Here is a 20,457-nt window from a genome sequence, read left to right as displayed (position 1 = left end):
TATTTCATTTGGTCCCAAGACTAACTCTACTGGATGAAACTGATACTGAAGGTATAATTTGACCAGTGACAACCTCGTCGAGGTAGTTGTGGCTTTTATTAATAATTCTGGGAGTTAATGCAGTGAATTGTTAAAGCACCGTGAACTATACCACTGACATACACAACATTAGACAGGTACTGTGCTAGGTTGCAGTGCACCATGCTGCAACACCCAGTTTCTTGGGCTGCTCTTGATATGAGTATTCCATTTCTTGTCTGTTTTCACAAAATAAACTCTACATTTCTGGGTAAGTGGGATGGTTGCGTCCGTTATAAAAACACAAATAAAAACCATGCCTCCATAGCAGAATCAGAAAAGGGTTTATTGCCAGGTATGATCAAACACATACTAGGAATTTGTTTTGGTATAGTAGGTGCAGACACATCTATTAAAAAAGAATGAAAAATACAAAATATACAAAATAAACAGTATAAATATATGTACACAGTCAGTTTTTTGTTTGTTATTCCGGAAGTGCAGTCTGATTGTTTTTCCTAAAAGTCCAAACTGGGCGTTAATGTAACGCATATAGTGAAAGTGTCAAAGTGGCAGGATGATGTGTCTTAAACGTTGATACCCAACATTTCTGTGCCTACAAGCATGTTGATTGAGTTAAGATGAGCTCGATTTTAGTGTCATGGAACCAAATCACCTTCTCCCAAACCTCCCGTCTGGTTCAGACGGGTCTGTATAGGAGTCTTCTTCTTGAGCAAGGCACTGCAGGATCTCAATCCATTACAGCAAAGTGCTTTTCTTGCTGACTGTGCTCCCAACTCCCTTGAGATCATTAATGAGCTCCCTTATTTTGGGTGAATCACTCTCCTTTCTCACAATCATCCTTACCCCACCAGTTGAATCTCGCATATGATTAGTTTATCTAGTATTTCAAATTGGGGGGAACTAGTGGGGGCATGACAGAAAATAATTGAGAAGCATTGGTTTAGCATGTTGGCTAAACAGGAGATTGGGAAGACCTGGGTTCAGATCTCCATTTGGATATCTCTGGGTGAGGTTTGCATGTTCTCCCTGTGTGTATGTGTGTGTGTGTGTGTGCGTGGTTGTACGTCAGGATGTTTCCTAAGAAAACAAGAGCTGTTGAAATATGTGACAGGTCCAGAGCAGAAACATGACATGGCCGATGAAAAGACACATTAGTGAATGCTGGCTTTTATCCAAGGATAACAGACAATGTTTATGTAGTCGTGTGGCGTGTGAAAGGTACACATGAGCAGGAATGTACATACAGTACATATGTATATCTGTGTATGTGTATGTATACCTGCAACCGAGCTCAAGTCTTACAGTCAGCAAAATTATTTCAGAAGAAATATATCGAGGATCACGCTTTTTTTGGTAATTTTTTGGGGTTATTTCGGTGAACCTTCCCATTAGTGATTGCACAACAACTCGAACAACAATTAAAAGAACTGCAAGCCTCACTTGCCTCAGTTAAGGTTCCAAGTTCCAAGACCAAAAAAACGCTACAGAACAAAAAGAACATTAAGGGCTCTATTTCGTACACTAGGCGCACCTGAACTTGTGCCTTGCCTATGCTGTGCCAACGGGGTGTGGCCAACGCAATTTGCAAATTTCTTGTGCAACACAGTCTCTTGCGCAGCACCGTACACCCACGCCTCCATCCCTCCCACCGGCGCAAGTAGCAAAGAGGGACTAGAGAAGGCGTGAGAGGGTTTTGTCACAAAATTGTCACTGCACCAAACTGAAAATATGGACTCCTCCCCACACCCATCTTGGCGCAGTCCTGTCGACCAAATGGGCTGCACACAGTAAACACTGAATAAAAGAACTACATACAAAAGTATAAAAATATCAAAAATATCCATATTCAAGTATAATCCCCAATAAACTCAAATGGTGATTCTAACACAGATGTCCCTGACTGTGTGGCCAACATGCTAACATGCTAGAAAAATACAAACTTTCCTCATCATTTCCCCAGTTTAAGCACATATACTCCCATACGTTAATAGAGACATGAATTTTTTGGGTGGGGTCTCTGTAGTCCCTGTGACTGTGTGGCTGGCTGCAGACTGCTCCCACTGTCAGTGCTGTAGTTTCTTTGTCGAACCAGCAGATGGGGAAAGGAATTGTCTTCATGGGATGAACTGATGGATTTGCAGCCACATGATGGCTGGCTCACTTGTGTGTGTCGGTTTATTGCATTAGATTCATGTAAAGCCTGTTGGTGGGAATAAAAATAAGATCAAAATATCCTTCATTTTCCTTTATGTTTCCAGAACATTTCCCTTATTTTATAATACAAATATTGACAGGTATGTTTTTTGTTGTTTATTTATTGTTTGACTAGACTCTCATTTCCTGCAAATACTAAAATGATGTAAAATTTTCAATTGAATACGTTTTATCTAACACTTATTTCATATACCGCACTGCGAGTACGAGATATGATTCAAAATGTGTCCTTCAGTTCCTGACAGTGTCTCATACTCCTTTTGATGTGCTGATTAAAAACATTGAAAAGTGAGATTTGACCTTTCAAAATTCATCCATGAACTTATTCATTGAAGCTGAAAATTCTTTCTCACTGCAGGCTGATGAAGTATGAAGTCAGCCACGGAGGCGATACACGGGAGTACAGTACATTGAGCGTGTCTTTGTACTTAGTCGGGCAAGGGTCTCCAAAGTACTCGTGCAGTCATCCCTCCTCACTTTGCACCCCTTTCTATCATGTTTTACCAAAAATATATATATGAATATGAATAAATCATGCAGTTTTGATGTTGAATATGGCCTATTATTATTTAAAAAATGTATATTTAAGCATATATTTCTACATGTTTTCTTACGATGCCTACAATATTGGGTAACACAAGTGTAAAGGCGACTATGGGGGTGTTATTTCATGTCAAGAGGGTTCTAATAAAAGGTTTTTAAAAGGTTTTCTATGCTCTAACTACAAAAATATTGGATTTATAAGTAAGAAGTTGTACTTTCGGAAAGTCACTTAATGCATCGTGTCTGGAACAATTCACCGCGATATTAAATCAGTTTCAAAAATTGAATTGAAATGCCATTAATTAAATAAAATCGTACTTGCACTTGGTTAGCACGCAGACCACACAGCTAAGAGACCCGGGTTCAATTCCACCCTTGGCCATCTCTGTGTGGAGTTTGCATGTTCTCCCGTGCATGTGTGAGTTTTCTCCCGGGTACTCCGGTTTCCTCCCACATTCCAAAAACATGCTAGGTTAATTGGCGACTCCAAATTGTCCATAGGTATGAATGTGAGTGTGAATGGTTGTTTGTCTGTATGTGCGCTGTGATTGGCTGGCCACCAGTCCAGGGTGCACCCCACCTCTTGCCCCAAGCTGGGATAGGCTCCAGCACCCGTCAGTATGGGGACTTGCACTTGATGCACCTTCTAAGAGTTGTATCTTGTACAGCGTCTACAGGAAATGATTTCCTTCCCTGTCCGTCGTCCCCCTCGCACCCCCCCAAATCCTCCCTCCCCGGCCCCCACCGCCTTCCACTCAGCCTCAGCTACGCAGTGTAAACGCAGTGTTCCAGAGGAATGTTGGACTCCCTGACCTCCACTGCAGTTCACTCGGTTCAGCCTGGCCGGGCTGTGCTCCAGCATCAGCAGTAAGCAAGCAGCACCCCCCCCCCCAAAAAAACACCCCCGCCCCTCCCCTCCTCTGTGTTTCCCCTTCCAGAGCCCCTTCACTCCACTCTCCCTCTTCTTCCTCTTTGCACCACCTGCTCATTTTGCCTTGGCTCCTCTTCCTCCTTGTTACTATAACCTCACTATAATCCCTCTCTGCCCACAACCTCTTTTTACTCCATTTTGTCCGATCCAGCATCCCATAATTTACCTCATTATTTATTTCCTGTTATAGTTCCACATGTTTTTACTTTTCACAGCCACAGTTAGTGTTCATCTACTGTCTGATTTCAATCACTGATGATGAGCAACACATGAAAATATGGACAATAAATAGCTGCAAAAGGACAAATCTTGCATTAATGTGAATTAATGGTTTGATGCAATATACTGCTGATGGGGATGTCTTACAACTTCATGTCCAAAACCTGAACTATCCCTTTAAGAACACAGATGGACTCACACAGTGTATTAATATCATGAAAAGAAAAGTGTCATATTGTACATTAACTGGAATATGTACTAAGCAAACAAAGACAAATTTTTGGCATAAATTTGGTACACTAACCGGGGCGGATGCTAACCAAGGTTGTATTGAATATCTTCTGGTTTTATCCCAAAGCCTTCTGAGCAGAGTAGTACACATCGACTGATTTGGGATAATTTTGTCTGTGTTTGCTCCTACGATAACAACGGTGCTAAATGGAGGTTTTTGGAAGGTCATTCATAGCTGAAGTAGGTGGATCCCAGAACGTGCTAGCAGTTTTTAGCAAAGGGAAAGACACGTGTGTTCATGTCTCACATAAGGATTGTGATGTGGATTGTGTTGCGAGCGAATATTGGCCATCGAAGAAAGAAGGGGAGGCTAAAGTGACCAGTCACTTGAATTGCAAATGTTGATCCGATATTAAATGGACACCATCAACGTCTTGCTCGCAAAAAGGTTTGGAGGTCATTGTTACGTGCATATCATTTCCTTCCCATTTTCCTCTATTTGCTGTTTGTCCCAAAGGTATCTCTTTGGTAAATAAATGAAAATTTACTATTACTACTACCAGTGGTGTCATTAGGCCTATTTTATATTGAAATATTTTTTTATTGTTTTTTTTTTTTTTTTACAAAAAAAATCTCTGACAAATTTCATATAATAGGGCAAAAGCAGGCTAACAAGCAAGCCAATAAGCAGGCTAATACTAGCCTACTACTACTACTACTAGTAGTCGTAGTAATAATCAGAAGAAGAATAATGATGATAATAGGGTAATTAATAATATAATAATGATTATTATATCATTGATCGCTGTCCACTGGTTTTGCAGTGTAGATTGTGTGTACTTGTGTACATTTAATGGTGACCTAAAACAATTGAGTATCTCTACTAAATCTGTCCAAAAGTGGGAAAATTATATCCCGGTTCTATTTGTTTTTTGGATTTTTTTGAATGTCTACAACATTCATTCATATCCTGTGCATCTCCAAGGGGTCTAAGACCCCCCTGTCCTCAGAACCTAGTGACGCCCCTGACTACTACTACCACTACTACTGTATTATATAGCCCGTGTCCAAGAACTCATTCTCTGAGTTTGTAAACAATATCATGTCCAAATATGGCAATATTGACAATGTAACAACATGAACAACACAATGAATGCCATTTTGTGTATTAGCTTACAGGCCATCTCTAGCCCCCACTCCCCCCACTATCTATGCTCCCTCAGCCCCAACACTCCAGCCAGAGTGTTTTTGCAATTCCTAGAAACAGGATATAGCTGTAGGCTGTTCTACGTCTGAGCTGCGAGGTGACGTTACGAGGGCTACAAGTGCATATGGCTGATGGCTGGGTTCATTACAAAAGGTGTCAAGATGACCGCAGCAGACATGTTTTCTGCTCCGAGTCTGCCGTGCTTAAAGTGAGCCTCAGTTCACCGAGTTTAATTGCTGCAGGAGACAGATTATAAATAAATGCAGCCGGCCGTTGCGGCTCGTGCATTGCTTCAATGTTTGGGATGAGTTGTATAGCGAGGCAGCAGGTCAGCAGCTCGTATCAGTGAGTGAGAATCAACCAAGTCATTCCGATACATGAACACCTATGGGATCTTTAAGAGGGGAAAGCAGCTGCATTGTTTATGTGTTACGACGAGAGATGGCTCGATACCACGTTTTCATGTCTGCAAAAACACATTTTTTCCTCCTTTCTTGTTACAGTAATAGCATGTATGTTCTATGCTTAATATACATAGACATTAAAATACAGATCCTTTAACATGCTCAAGGATGCTGAAGCCACCTGGCAGTCATGTGTGAAAATCTGGCAGACGTTACAATACCATCTTTATCCTCAATCATGGATAAATGGATACATGGATACATAGACATTAAAATGCAGATCCTTTAACATGCTCAAGGATGCTGAAGCCACCTGGCAATTTTGTGTGAAAATCTGGTTCTGGGACATAACAATACCAGCCCACGTCTTGTTTTTACCATTCATAGACGCAGATCCTTTAACATGCTCAAGGATGCAGCAATACATTTCTTTTCCCCTCAAGGAAGAAAACAAATTGCCCATAAATGACTGAAATTGAGCAATACTGCTGCTACTTTTGATTCAAACTTCAATGCACACAGCCTTTAACCTCATTTTCACTTGGTCACCGGCACTGATGCGACGCCGCTGATTTCCTTTCTGATCTGAGTCAAATTCAAGCTGGTAATAGCGATACCAATCCGATACGGACACTTTGTGAAAATACATCTAATGTGTCTGGTCAGTTTTTAAAAATAGTGTATTCACATTTACATCTAGGGTGTCGCTAATGGAACACTTTGTACTTAACGCTGCCAGTACAAAGTGTGTCCACGATGTACTTCATAACCATCACACATAACGATATCAATGCCAGGATCCAGTCGGGATCGCCATAGTGAGTTTATAAGGAATCAATACTCCACACCATCAACAGCATATATTAATACACCACCAGGGTATACAAATATTAATCATGTCTACCTAAGAACATAGTACTTGCACCTTTAAGGCCCTTACAAACATAACATAAATGTAGTCACTTTAAGGAGTAGTGTTTATTTATTAGAATATTTCATCCTACTCAGCTAGCTGTCAGTCTGCTCCTCCTTTCAAGGGTAATAATGGAGGCTGCGCTGAAGAGGCTCTTGCATGGTTGATCTTCTAATACATCTGTGGATTGAATGACTGTTGAGTTGACCCACCTTTCTTCTCAGTGCTGTTTGACTATAGAAACTCTGCATACTTAACCATAAGGTTTTTAATAAATGTTTTCATCAAATTTGTGGTGTTGAAATGATTTGACTTTTTTCTTCTGTGTTGAGTTTGAACAATTGAACCATCCCTGGTCGTGGCATACATTGATGCTTGTTGGTATTGTCGTTATCTCTGATATCTCATTGGTAAGGTTGAATTTGCTAAAGTGCAAAGGCCAAAGAGGAAAACACAAATTTTCTGAAAATTTTGCCTTCATTTTCGTACACTGTCAGGGTTATTGTATAATAATGCATGTGACAACATTTCTGTACTGTATTATTCTGTGGAATCAAGTGCCAAATAAAACACCCAAATGACTCGCTGTTCGTGCATTGCAGTTACATTAAATAAAGACGCGATTGTGTGCCCTCTTCGGCCTTCACAGATGTTTATGAAAAACTACCATTCAGGACATTCCGGTCCACTTCCCGTTTTCCTGGGGAAACTCATACCTTGCTCTTTTTTTCCTGGTGCCCTTCTGTTTCAATCAATTCCATATTATTCCCCTATTCTACTTCGGCCCGATGACCGTAAAATAACACAATCACGCCACAGTATTACAAAGTTAATAATGTTAAGTTTTCAGTATATTTATAATATTATTGTGTTTGGCGTTTGTAGTGGTGCTGTATGTGTAATATATCTTTTATTTTGGGTTCTCGTTAACTCATGAAGTGTATTTAAATTTAAATACAAATTAAAATGAAAATGTAATTATATAATATTGATATAAATGTAAATAAAATTTTAATTGGGCTGCACAGCGGTCTAGAGGTTAGCGCGCAGACCGCAGCCCTGTGATTGGCTGGCTACCAGTTCAGAGTGTACCCCGCCTCTCGCCCCAAGACAGCTGGGATAGGCTCCAGCACCCCCGCGACCCTCGTGAGGAAAAAGCGGTAGAAAATGAATGAATGAAATTATATAATATTTATATAAATGTAAATAAAATTTTATTGGGCTGCAAGGCGTTCTAGTGGTTAACGCGCAGACCGCAGCCCTGTGATTGACTGGCAACCAGTTCAGGGTGTACCCCGCCTCTCGTCCGAAGACAGCTGGGATAGGCTCCAGCACTCCCGCGACCCTCATGAGGATAAGCAGTAGAAAATGAATGAAAATTTAAATTTAATAGTACATTTTTGTCATGATATTAATCTAATATAGTGTGTGTTTTCATATCAAAATGTGTGTGTAGCCTATATGTACCTAACACACAGCAGCAGTGGGAAGTAAGGGTGCCCTAATGAAATCCATATTTTTGCTCATTTTCTAAATTGGATATTATATGTGGAGCGTTACTGACCTCAGGCAAACTAAAGAGAGTCAGTCGAATGAGAGCAGGGAAAATATGGCGTACACAGAATAAAGGAGACTGCGAGAGAGAAGCAGATTGCTGAAAATATCGCCTGTTAAATTATTCAGCTGGGCTGGAGTCTGGCGGTGGATGGATGCTAACAAGCTAGCATGGAAAGAAAGCATGGAGAGTGCTTCCACACTTGCTGATTGCCTCGGGAGATGAAGAAACATAATTGCCGGCAGGACTGGGAACTACGGTGGCCGGAAAAAATGCCAAATGACTTGGCTTTAGAGTTTCTTAAGCCATGCCGCTGTGATTGTTCCTTGCCAGATTGTTGCCTCGTCTTGCTCATGCTACATTTGCTGCTGCCATTTTTGCTACTATACCTTGTGTATACGTATTCCTTTCTTGACTACTTTTCCTGCAAGTAGATGAGCCCTCTAGTATTTCGTTATTCACAACTTTGTGCTTTGGTTTGTACTGGGGTGGGCAAACTACGGTTCAGGGGCCACATGCGGCCCACCAAGCATTTGAATCCGGTTGCTTTCTAAGTATTTTAACTTTTAACATACAAACTGGCAACATGACCTGCAAGTCGGATGTCTTATTTAGTAAAAAAAAAAAAACAAAACAACAAAACTGTAAAGTTAAATGACATAGTTTGATGTGGTGAGATGTTTAAAGTGCTGCTGAAAAAAGGGACATGAGAACATATAGCTTTTTTACAGATAAAATTAGACAAATAATTCCAGGAAAATTAGAAGCATAAAATAGTGTCAAAATAGAGTCAAAATATTTGTCTACCCCTGGGTTTGTACTTTTAACTTCCTGGTGACCTTCTGTCATCGGCGTTTTCTGTTGTCCTTTGTTTTTCCTCCTCCATTAGTGCCTTTTGTTACTGTTAAAATACCTTTTTTAATATTTTTGCCTTTGTTTCTGCTCTGGGGTCCTCAACACCCAACAACAAATCTCTCAATATATTTTTTGACAATAACTTGAAAAGATGGGAAGTGTTGATGCTTGATTTTCTCAAGAATTGATGCCATCAAAATTAATGTGCTGCCAAGAATTTTGTATAGTGGATGCCATATATGTCAACGTGTCTTGGAATGGCTGACTCATGTTGACATAAGCGGTTGTGGACATAGCTGAAACAGACACTCGTCACTGCTGGTTTATTTACTTGTGATTTGTGCCAGAGATGTAAGGAGAATGTGCGATAATAATGTACAGTATATCGACATCGCTATTTGAAAAATGGGACAAAACAATTTCCAGGAAATATTATTATAAAACACCGCTGGGACCCCGATTTTGGGAGAAAATGCAGAGCAGAATGTTCTTCATGTACATATGTCATATCTGGCAAAAGAAAACACTATCAGGTTGAAATACTTCCACCAGCTTCAAACACTGAGGTGATTTAAGGACAACCTGCCTACTCTGAATGCTATTCGATAACACAGACAGAGAACTGAGGCAAAATTTGGGCAAAAACTTTGTAATGAAAATGAATGCTGAAGTTGTACTAAACAGTATTCTCCACAAAATTCATTTGTGAACTGTTTCAATATTTCCCTCTGCATGGTTCATTTTTTTTCACCCCGTTTTTCTTTTTGGACCACATGCATCATACATGACATCTAAGACTATTCATAGACTCACACACACACACACCACACACACACACACACACACACTCCAGAGTGTAGGGCTCTGGGGAAATGAGGAAGCGATGTGCCTTCACCAAGCAAGGTCTGTCTGGTGCCATGGCAACCGGTGCAGATTACCCCACTCTCTCTGTCAGACAGAGGAAGAGGGAGATGGACACACACATACACACACACACACTCACACACTCTCACAACAAAATGCATACGCAAAAATATGAACGGACGTCTGTGTGCAGGTTTAGAGGTCACACCTTGAGCTTATGCACAAAATGTGTAACACATTTTTTTTGGCAAGGATCTAAAATTGTACAAGCAAAAAGCAATGAATGTAGAGGTGAGGATGGCGGTGGGAAGGAAAAGGTGAGCGGGCGGGGGGGGGGGGGGGGGGGGGGGGGGGGTTGGTATTGCCATGAAAATGAGAACACCTAAAGAGGCCTGAGATACACGCTTTAGTCCAGATAAAGATTAACCAAATATTTCAGTGTGTGAGACGGGGAGTTTGAGGCGCAAGCTTGTTTTGCAAACACAGTCAATCAAGCTAAAAGATACCACACAGGTTAAAAAAAATGAAATACAATAATAATGGAACATAATAAATTGGAAAATTGGCCAGCATTTAGCCAGTATTGAGTAAACTGAGTCTTAAAACACAGACTACTCAAAATAAAGGCCTCTAGCCCGCTATAGGAGGAGATACTGTATTATGCATTATGAAGGCAGTTGGACTGGCACATTTTAAAAAGTGCGGAGGACGCTGAAAATATATAATTTTTTTACAGTAGTTTCTGTAATATTAGCAAAACAATTGAATCATGTAGCATCATTTATATCCACTACATGTTTTTCTTTATCTTCCTGTTTATTTAAACACACATGCATTACAAAGCTGTGTTGATGTTCAGAGTGTCCCTGAATGCATCTGAAATAATAAGATAATTAATAAGATAATATAATATAATAATAATAAGATAATTGTCCAAAGTCAGCACCCCCACGACCCTAATGAGGACGATATGCGGTATAGAAAATTGCTATTTTTTTGTTATGTTTTACATTATATTTAGCTCAATCCGCCTTCTAATTAGAATGAATGTGTTATATGGATATGGATAAATATTGATTTTATATCTACAGTACATCACAAAACAGTGCTTATGGCTGGTAAAGACTCGACTTGAGACTTGACTTGAAACCTTTACAAATACTTTGAGATTAAAGACTTGTTTTGTTGTAATACTGGTGTACCAGGTATATACTGACTACCAATGGGTTGACAAAGTGAGTGCACTAATAGATCCTGATTGGCTCCTGCCAAAAAAATATCAAAAAATCATTATCTCACTGACTCGTAAGCGGCACATTATTTCACAATTAGTTGTAGTTCTGAACTAAAGGAGACGTCACAAGATGTTAAGAAAAGGTTATACACCAGGATTTCTGGTAGTCCAGGAAATACACTAATACAATTTCCAATAGTTGTGTGCGACGGTAAAACTGTTTTTGCTGTTTGATGGCTTTGTTTGCACTGTTTATTGCTCTGGTTTTTTAACAAATGAAATGACTGTAAATATTCCTTTTTCTTTATGCACAGAACCTGCAAGGAAAAAAGTGGAGAGAGTGTAACTGGAGACCAGGATGTAAAGTGTAAGTGCACAAACTTTATGTGAATGCAGCATTTTTACTTTGCAGCATTGTATGCATTTCATTGTGTTTGTGTGTTTTGATTTTTTGACTTTTTCCCTTGTTGGCCACTGTAGTAAATAATAAAAAAAATAATAAATAAATTAGAAATAATAATAAATACTACCTTAAATATTTTGTATTACTATTTAATTGTAATAATTATAATGACTATTAAATGATACATGTAATTCTAAAGTTTTATAAAGCTATAATCCCAACATTCTAAAGACATTTAGGACACACACACACAGAAACAGACATAAGCCTTTTGTTACTTCAGCACCGACGCATTATTGGTCTTCTATTTCGATTTGAAAATGATAAAAAAATGCTTGAACTCCACTTAAAAGTCAGTCATACCGTGACCTTACGCCGCCTTACATTTCTATGAAGCCTGTAACTCTTTCTGTGCATACATTGTACGAAAAAAGAAAATGCTGCTTTTTGAAGATTCTCTAAGGGTGAAATGGATGGAAGTGAATAAAATGAATTTTATTCATTCAACTTATTGATTAAACATAAGGTCGACGAGGACTTCAGATGTGAAAAATCAGGATTACAAAGTCTTTTAAAACATGTTTTTTCACGCCTTTGCCGTCTTTGTTAAAATGATAGTGTTTTTCTTACCCTGCTCAAGGTGATGCTATGTTTATTTGCCATGCTTGTAGTCTGCCTCTGCAGAGGGAAGGAGGGGCGTGTCAGGACAGAATGCAGCTGCAGTTAGTGTGTGTGTGTTTTGTGTGTGTGTGTGTGTGTGTGTGCTGATTCCGGGTCATGCCATCCCCATGCTCTACCTCATGGAGGGCTGCCAATGCTGATGGCTGCTGCTGTGTGTCTGGCACCCCCACCCATTCCACTGCAGGGAATTGATTAAGTGGAAGCTCGACCTCACCTGCAGTTGCCAGCCAATACCGATACACCAGATGCGGCATTCAGCCAATACCAAACCAGGAAGATTTTGGCGAGGCTGGAGACAAACCAGCAAACCGGCAGCCTTTTTTTTTTCGGCAGTGGAGAGGAGAGTAAAATAGATGAGGAGGGTGGTCAAGAAATGTGGCGAAAACGAGGGCGAGACTGAAGGGTAATGAAGCACACGGATGAAGTGTGAGGGACAATACCTGCAAGAAAGGAAGATGTTGAAAAGAGAGAAAGATGGGAAGAAAGGCGCTCAAGGGGGAAGAAACTGTTTCAGGGACAAGCACACAAGGAATGATTCCGCTTAACACACACACTCACACACAACAAATATTCTCAGGTGGTGTATTTTGGGCACATCATAGCCTACATGTGAGGAAAATGGCGATGATCTCTTTGGCTTGCTGCTGGGATGTTTATAATTCTAATTGCTCTTTGGCAATTTTGACACAAAAGCACAAAAATTAAACATTTTATAATATACTCTATAAATTTCATGTTTGCATCTTCATCCATTCATCTGTTTTCTATGCCGATAGTCCTTCAAGGGGTAGGCTGGAGTCTATACCAGCTGACTTTGGGTGAAAGGTAGGGTAAATCCTTGACTGGTCGCAGGCCATTGTGATTGATTTGACTTGATTAAAATATATTATTATATATATTAGTACAGTGCAGTGATTCCAAACGACTGTGCCTGATCATCAGGTGCTCAAATTTAACTGAATTGGTCAAAAAATGAACACAGGCGGTCTTAGGTTTATGGAACTCTGAGTTGAGTCATTTTGTGGTTATGTTTGCGCTCCCATAAATGAATTAATCTTAATTTTGGCTGGTAAAAACAAGACGGGGCTGTCACGACCATGATTGAGGATAAAGATGGTATTGTAACGTCGGACAGATTTTGACACAAAACTGCCAGGCGGCTTCAGCATCCTTGAGCATGTTAAAGGATCTGCTTCTATTAATAGTAAAAACAAAACATGGGCTGTCATGACCATGATTGAGGATAAAGATTGTATTGTAACGTCTGCCAGATTTTCACACATAATTGCCAGGTGGCTTCAGCATCCTCGAGCATGTTAAAGGATCTGCTTCTTTAATGGTAAAAATAAGACATGGGCTGTCATGACCATGATTGAGGATAATGATGGAATTGTAAAGTATGCCAGATTTTCACACATAACTGCCAGGCGGCTTCAGCATCCTTGAACATGTTAAAGGATCTGCTTCTTTAATGGTAAAAATAAGACATGGGCTGTCATGACCATGATTGAGGATAAAGATGGAATTGTAAAGTATGCCAGATTTTCACACATAACTGCCAGGCGGCTTCAGCATCCTTGAGCATGTTAAAGTATCTGCTTCTATTAATAGTAAAAACAGAACGTGGGCTGTCATGACCATGATTGAGGATAAAGATTGTATTGTAACGTCTGCCAGATTTTCACACATAATTGCCAGGTGGCTTCAGCATCCTTGAGCATGTTAAAGGATCTGCTTCTTTAATGGTAAAAATAAGACATGGGGTGTCATGACCATGATTGAGGATAATGATGGAATTGTAAAGTATGCCAGATTTTCACACATAACTGCCAGGCGGCTTCAGCATCCTTGAGCATGTTAAAGGATCTGCTTCTATTAATAGTAAAAACAGAACGTGGGCTGTCATGACCATGATTGAGGATAAAGATTGTATTGTAACGTCTGCCAGATTTTCACACATAATTGCCAGGTGGCTTCAGCATCCTCGAGCATGTTAAAGGATCTGCTTCTTTAATGGTAAAAATAAGACATGGGCTGTCATGACCATGATTGAGGATAATGATGGAATTGTAAAGTATGCCAGATTTTCACACATAACTGCCAGGTGGCTTCAGCATCCTTGAGCATGTTAAAGGATCTGCTTCTATTAATAGTAAAAACAGAACGTGGGCTGTCATGACCATGATTGAGGATAAAGATTGTATTGTAACGTCTGCCAGATTTTCACACATAATTGCCAGGTGGCTTCAGCATCCTTGAACATGTTAAAGGATCTGCTTCTTTAATGGTAAAAATAAGACATGGGCTGTCATGACCATGATTGAGGATAAAGATGGTATTGTAACGTCTGCCAGATTTTGACACAAAACTGCCAGGTGGCTTCAGCATCCTTGAGCATGTTAAAGGATCTGCCTCTATGAATGGTAAAAACAAGACGCGGGCTGTCAAGACCATGATTGAGGATAAAGATGGTATTGTAACGTCTGCCAGATTTTCACACATAACTGCCAGGTAGCTTCAACATCCTTGAACATGTTAAAGGATCTGGATCTTTTGAGATGTAAAGATTGCTAGTGTGTTGGGAATTTATTTTTAATGACATTTTATGATGTTTTATTACTTTACTAGGCAGAAAATGTAAATATTTTATGGCAGATGGTAGCTTGGGGTCATATAAAGTTGGACCAGCACCAACAAGGAGTGTAAAAAGAATAATAATATTGGTTAATAACACGTCACACTAGAAAGTGAAAGTAAACATGTTGAAGAAATGTGTGAAAGACTTTGGGTTGTAACTTTTTGGAACTAAATTACGGTTTCACCATTTTACATTTAATGCTATCTTGCTACTGCAATTGCATTTTAGCAATTAAGGGATTGCAGTTCACATATTTTATGCACAATATCTCTATTTCCAGGGGCTTGTTAGTCAACTTTCTCTGTGATGACTGTCCCCAAACCTAACAGGAATAATGTTTATAATTTTCTTCAGCTGCGGTTGTGTATCCCGTGCTATCCTCTAGTTTGACAGCTTGAAGTGTCTCAATTAGACACAAAATTTCTGCCGACAGACTGTCTCACTTGAACATGAAAGCCTAGGCTTAAGGAAGTCATCACAGACTTCACCAGGGGAAAGACTCGCACACACTTGCACATGCATGCAAATCCTAAAAATAGATAGAGGCGGCTCTCCTACAAACGCTGGTAAATGCCCCTACCCCGGTTTCATTTGCATATCTTTAATGGGTTTTTCGTAAGGGGCTGGCGGTGTGGTTGGTTCTTTTTCGTAGCAAAGGAACACTAAAAAGAATTATTGTGGTAATTAGAGGTTTTGGAAATGTGTCAATTCCGTTACAATCTCTATCTGGTTTGTCCTGGTGAAGAAAGGATTTGAGACTCTTGATGGTAAGACAGCGGGGAGCTGCTTTGTCTGAACTGACCAGCCAACAGACCACTGGCATCATCCAACTTGATATTTAAAATCTTCTGAGATGTCAGCGCAAAGCTAAGGTGATGACACAACTACACAATAGAAGAGATCATGTTTGGTGCAGTTTTAAGTCCTAAAAAAGGCCACGTTTGGTGCAGTTTTAAGTCCTAAAAAAGGCCACAAGGTGGCAGAAATGCATTTTACAAGAGCTCGGCATGCGTCTTTCCTGTATAAAAACACGCTCCACAGTAAACAGGAAGTGAAAATGCATTGAGTTATGAATGTTACGTATTGAAGGCACATTCACTGTGTCACTGTAAATAGTTCACAGTGTTATATTTGGAAATAAAAACATGTACATTTTCATGTAAAACAACCATTTTTGTGCGTTCTTTATGTTGTGGCATAGTTGTTTGGATATTTTGGCTAAATATATATGGCTGAATTTGTGTTAAAGTAAAAATGTTTCTCTGATATTTTGCTACTACTGCTGATTATTAAAGAACAGAAAAAGGTAAAAACAAACTTTTTTTTCCTGATGGAAGATGAGTGTCTAATCATTCTTTTGATAGGAATCATGTTTATATAGCTCTTGAACACAATAGTCTAAGTGCCTCGAAAAATCAATTAAAATCATCAAAATGTACAAAACCAGAGTTACCACTGTGTCTTGTGATTTGGCTGATTAGAGGTTGCTGAAAGTCCTCCCCGCTTATCCTAAACCTCCTGACAGTCCACCGAGACCCCCCTGGGGGATGCACCCTGCTATTTGAGAAACAGTTGTTTCAACTACACACTCAATTTTGAGCTTGTAAACAAAGAAAGAATGGCAGGCTCCCTCATTAGTGCAATAGTTGCTTAAAAACTGCAACACCAAGCGTCAAAATGGATACAATTATTAATGCAAATGCATTTTAATATGTTTGTCATCAAACATGAAAAGAATTGCCAGAGCAGGTCTATATATGACCTATGTGCAGTCCGTATGGGTTCAGATCCTACATAGTGACAATGTAAATGTGAGTGTGAATGGTTGTTTGACTTCATGTGTGCCCTGTGATTGACAGGCGACCGGCTCAACATGTTTCCCGCCTTTCGCTCAAAGCCAGCTGGCATAGGCTCCAGCTTCCCAGTGACCCGAACAGGCTAAGCGGTAGATGCACAGATATTTATTGGTCTGTATTCAAAAAGGTTAGCAGATTTTATTTTAAACCTACTCTAATGAATTTATTTATGTTTCCTATGACTAAGACTTTAAACAACACATACATATTTAATCTTATTGTGCTGTGAAGATGGGAAGGATATTTCTCCGCAACCCACTGAGAAAAAAGTATGAGCTGCATGTATTCAAATCTTCTGCAACAAAACCTTCCTGTTTATTATGCTCTGCTGAATCAATACACACATTTGACTCCCATGATGGAAGGATATACACCTAAACTCACCGGCAGGTGATTGGAATTTTACAACAAAGTATCAGAGTTTGTGCTAGAAAAAGATAGGGTGCATGTACGTACTTATAAATAAAACTTTGCAATAAACGGGACAGAGTGATGGTGATGGTTAGAAAGCTACCTTTTGTGCTGCGGTGGTTGTGAGAGATCGGTATCAGAAGTCTGTCAGCCGATTAACCGAGTGGCCTCAGGATGTTAAACTCAAGGACGTCTTGTTCCCTCTCCCTGGTTTGACTGCACCCAGCAGGTTGAAAAAGTGCATACCGTACCACAAAGGCTGAAACAAGGTTATAACGATCAGTCAGAGAGATGGAATGCATTCATTAATGTTCGTCTGAGGGGTTTCTTCAGTGAGTATTCAGTGTCCTTCTTTGTTTCATACAGTACATAAGCATCAAGGCACCCCTGAGGCTGTAATTCTTACCGAGCATATCCGGTTCGGTTAAAAAAACAACATATTTTAAACACAGATGGAGTTCATACAAATCGATACAGTGAACAAATGATGTACAAATCATTTGATTCTATAGACATGGATCTGACATTCTAAATAGGGCTGTCATTGCTCCAAAATATTTTAAGCAGATTCATCTCACTTTTAAATTAATCATGATTAATCATAATGGCAGCTGTGTCTGAAACGTTAACGGTAATACAGCAACTGAAGAAAATTCCACTGCGATCGGTCCGCAAACATGATTATATCTTATTATATTTCCCATTCACTTTAGTTAGGGCTGCAAGGCGAACGAGTGGTTAGCGCGCAGGCCACGGAGCTTGGAGACCCGAGTTCAATTCCACCCTTGGCACCCCGTGCATGCGTGGGTTTTCTCCGTGTACTCCTGTTTCGGAAGACAGGGTTGGATGGAGGAGATTGATTTGCTGTGGCAACCCCTAAAGGGAATTTTTTTTTTTTTAGCTTTTTAGCGTTTTTTAGTTGGTTCCAGACCCAATTTGGATAAGTGAATTTCCGTGAAGTAGGATTCAATGTTAATAATCACAATATTTTCGTAGTTAGACCACAGAAAACCAGTTAATGACTTTCTAAATACGATTTCTACCATTATTAGAGACCATGTGATAACACCCCTACAGTCACCTCGATCTGTTTTTCTATTGCGCTTGCTCGGGTAGCTATAGAAGTTTGTGTGAGAGCACACACTGAGCGAGGCATCCTGGACAATTGACAAGTTGGGTGATCGACCCTCTGCTCTTATCTTCATCCAACCCTTTGAATGAGCGACATTATCTAGCATTATTACCTCCCACATTCCAAAAACATGCTAGGTTAATTGGCGACTCCAAATTGTCCATAGGTATGAATGTGAGTGTGAATGGTTGTTTGTCTATATGTGCCCTGTGATTGGCTGGCCACCAGTCCAGGGTGTACCCCGCCTCTCGCCCGAAGACAGCTGGGATAGGCTCCAGCACCCCCGCGACCCTAGAAAATGTATGAATGAATGAATTTAATTAGTCACCGGCCCAGCACCGACTCCAGATCCTGACCGAGGTCCACCATTTGGTGATGGCTGGTGTAAAAGAACACGTCATATCCCAAGCATGCCGTAAAGCACGGGCATCAATGTAACGTTACTGACACCTCGCGTCCAGTGTAGAATACTGCTCTCTACTGCTCATGATGCTCTTCAATCGCTTTATTAACAGTACTAGAGTGAAAACCCATATGCCGATTTTGTCCAACTCTCAATTTCCGGTACCGATATGTGTAACATGACATATCTCATGTTGGGTAATGAACATACGTGTTGCATACAGAGAAGAAATCAGGAAAAAATCTCATACCGGGCTGCATGGCGATCGAGTGGTTAGCGCGCAGACCTCACAGCTAGGAGACCAGGGTTCAAGTCCACCCTCGGCCATCTCTGTGTGGAGTTTGCATGTTCTCCCCGTGCATGCGTGGGTTTTCTCCGGGTACTCCGGTTTCCTCCCACATTCCAAAAACATGCTAGGTTAATTGGCGACTCCAAATTGTCCATAGGTATGAATGTGAGTGTGAATGGTTGTTTGTCTATATGTGCCCTGTGATTGGCTGGCCACCAGTCCAGGGTGTACCCCGCCTCTTGCCTGAAGACAGCTGGGATAGGCTCCAGCACCCCCGTGGCCCTTGTGAGGAAAAGCGGTAGAAAATGAATGAATGAATGAATCTCATACCGATATCAACTGACATTACATTTTTATGCTGGTATCGGGACGATAATTATCGGCACTGATAATTATCGGACATCCCTAAAAATTCTGTTATCTGAGTCACCTTGATATTGTTCATAGGAGTATCTGGGATCTTGGTTTGTCTTACACTTCAGTAGGTTTTATTAGTGTCTACCAGTCTGGGTGTAAATGCTTTGATTAAATAAATTGTAAGTAATGCTTGCTTGCTTTGCCATTTATTTTCCACTTTTCAGCCCATCTGACTGCAGTAATCACCTGTGACCCTCTGTTTCTGTACAAGCGTCTTCCAAGCTATACAAGCCCCCGACCATGGAAGAACGCGAGGCACGATGCCAGCCAGCCAGGGCGCCAGTCGGGTTGAACAGCAGTAGCATTAAAGACATGTTATCCACCCGAGTGGATCTGCCTGGCTTAGAACCCTGATCCCCCCCCCCCCGTGTGGGCCCCTCCACTCAATGCTGTCCCTCTACTCCATTAGACCCTTCTTGCTTTATCAGCGTAGCACTCAGACATCCAGTGTGCTGCTTTATGTCTCTTAAAATACGCACACAACTAAATGAGTTGGGTGCTTGAAATAACTACTTTGTCATCTCCAGCCAAGCTACCCTGTCAATCAGCTTTTTAAAGGGACGGGGACTGTAAAAAAAAGGAGAAACACAACTGAGGTGTACTTATTTCATTGAATAATACGACATACTAGTCCCTTAGATGATTCAAATGGCACGATATGCTTTGTTTTAGACCGTAAATAGCGACGTTACATAAGGGACTTGGGGTCAGATTGGCTAAAAATAGAATTCCTGTTTGGATTCAGAATCTACATCAGTGGTGTCCTGCTTCTGTTGTCTCTTGACAGGAATTGCATTGATTCATGGATTCACTTTTCGACTTGATTCTATTTTTATAATAATATCGCTCTTTGTACAGATGCTACGGGAACTGAGAAGAACAGGAGTTCCACTGAGTCTTTGTGGATTTAGAAAAGGTATCGAACAGGGCACCAAGAAAGGAACTCTCTTGAACTGTCTCTCACACCCTGAGACCCATGGACGATGACGTCGACACATGACATTGTGATCTGATC

The 20,457-nt window shown here is 40.4% G+C and overlaps 1 long non-coding RNA gene across 1 annotated transcript in view; it reads left to right on the top strand.

Moving 5' to 3' along the window:
• Positions 1–20,457, top strand: part of LOC144899663 (uncharacterized) — a 55,124-nt gene that overhangs the window by 6,173 nt on the left and 28,494 nt on the right. Inside the window, exon 2 of the long non-coding RNA XR_013627992.1 lies at positions 11,527–11,579. This is a non-coding gene — a long non-coding RNA (uncharacterized LOC144899663). The remainder of the gene's footprint in view (positions 1–11,526; positions 11,580–20,457) is intronic.

This window comes from Doryrhamphus excisus, linkage group LG8 (assembly GCF_037039965.1).
Source record: "Doryrhamphus excisus strain RoL-2023G ecotype Guam linkage group LG8, RoL_Dexc_Guam_v1.1, whole genome shotgun sequence".
In the NCBI taxonomy this organism is placed as follows: domain Eukaryota; kingdom Metazoa; phylum Chordata; class Actinopteri; order Syngnathiformes; family Syngnathidae; genus Doryrhamphus; species Doryrhamphus excisus.
This window is presented reverse-complemented; position numbering and strand designations above follow the sequence as displayed.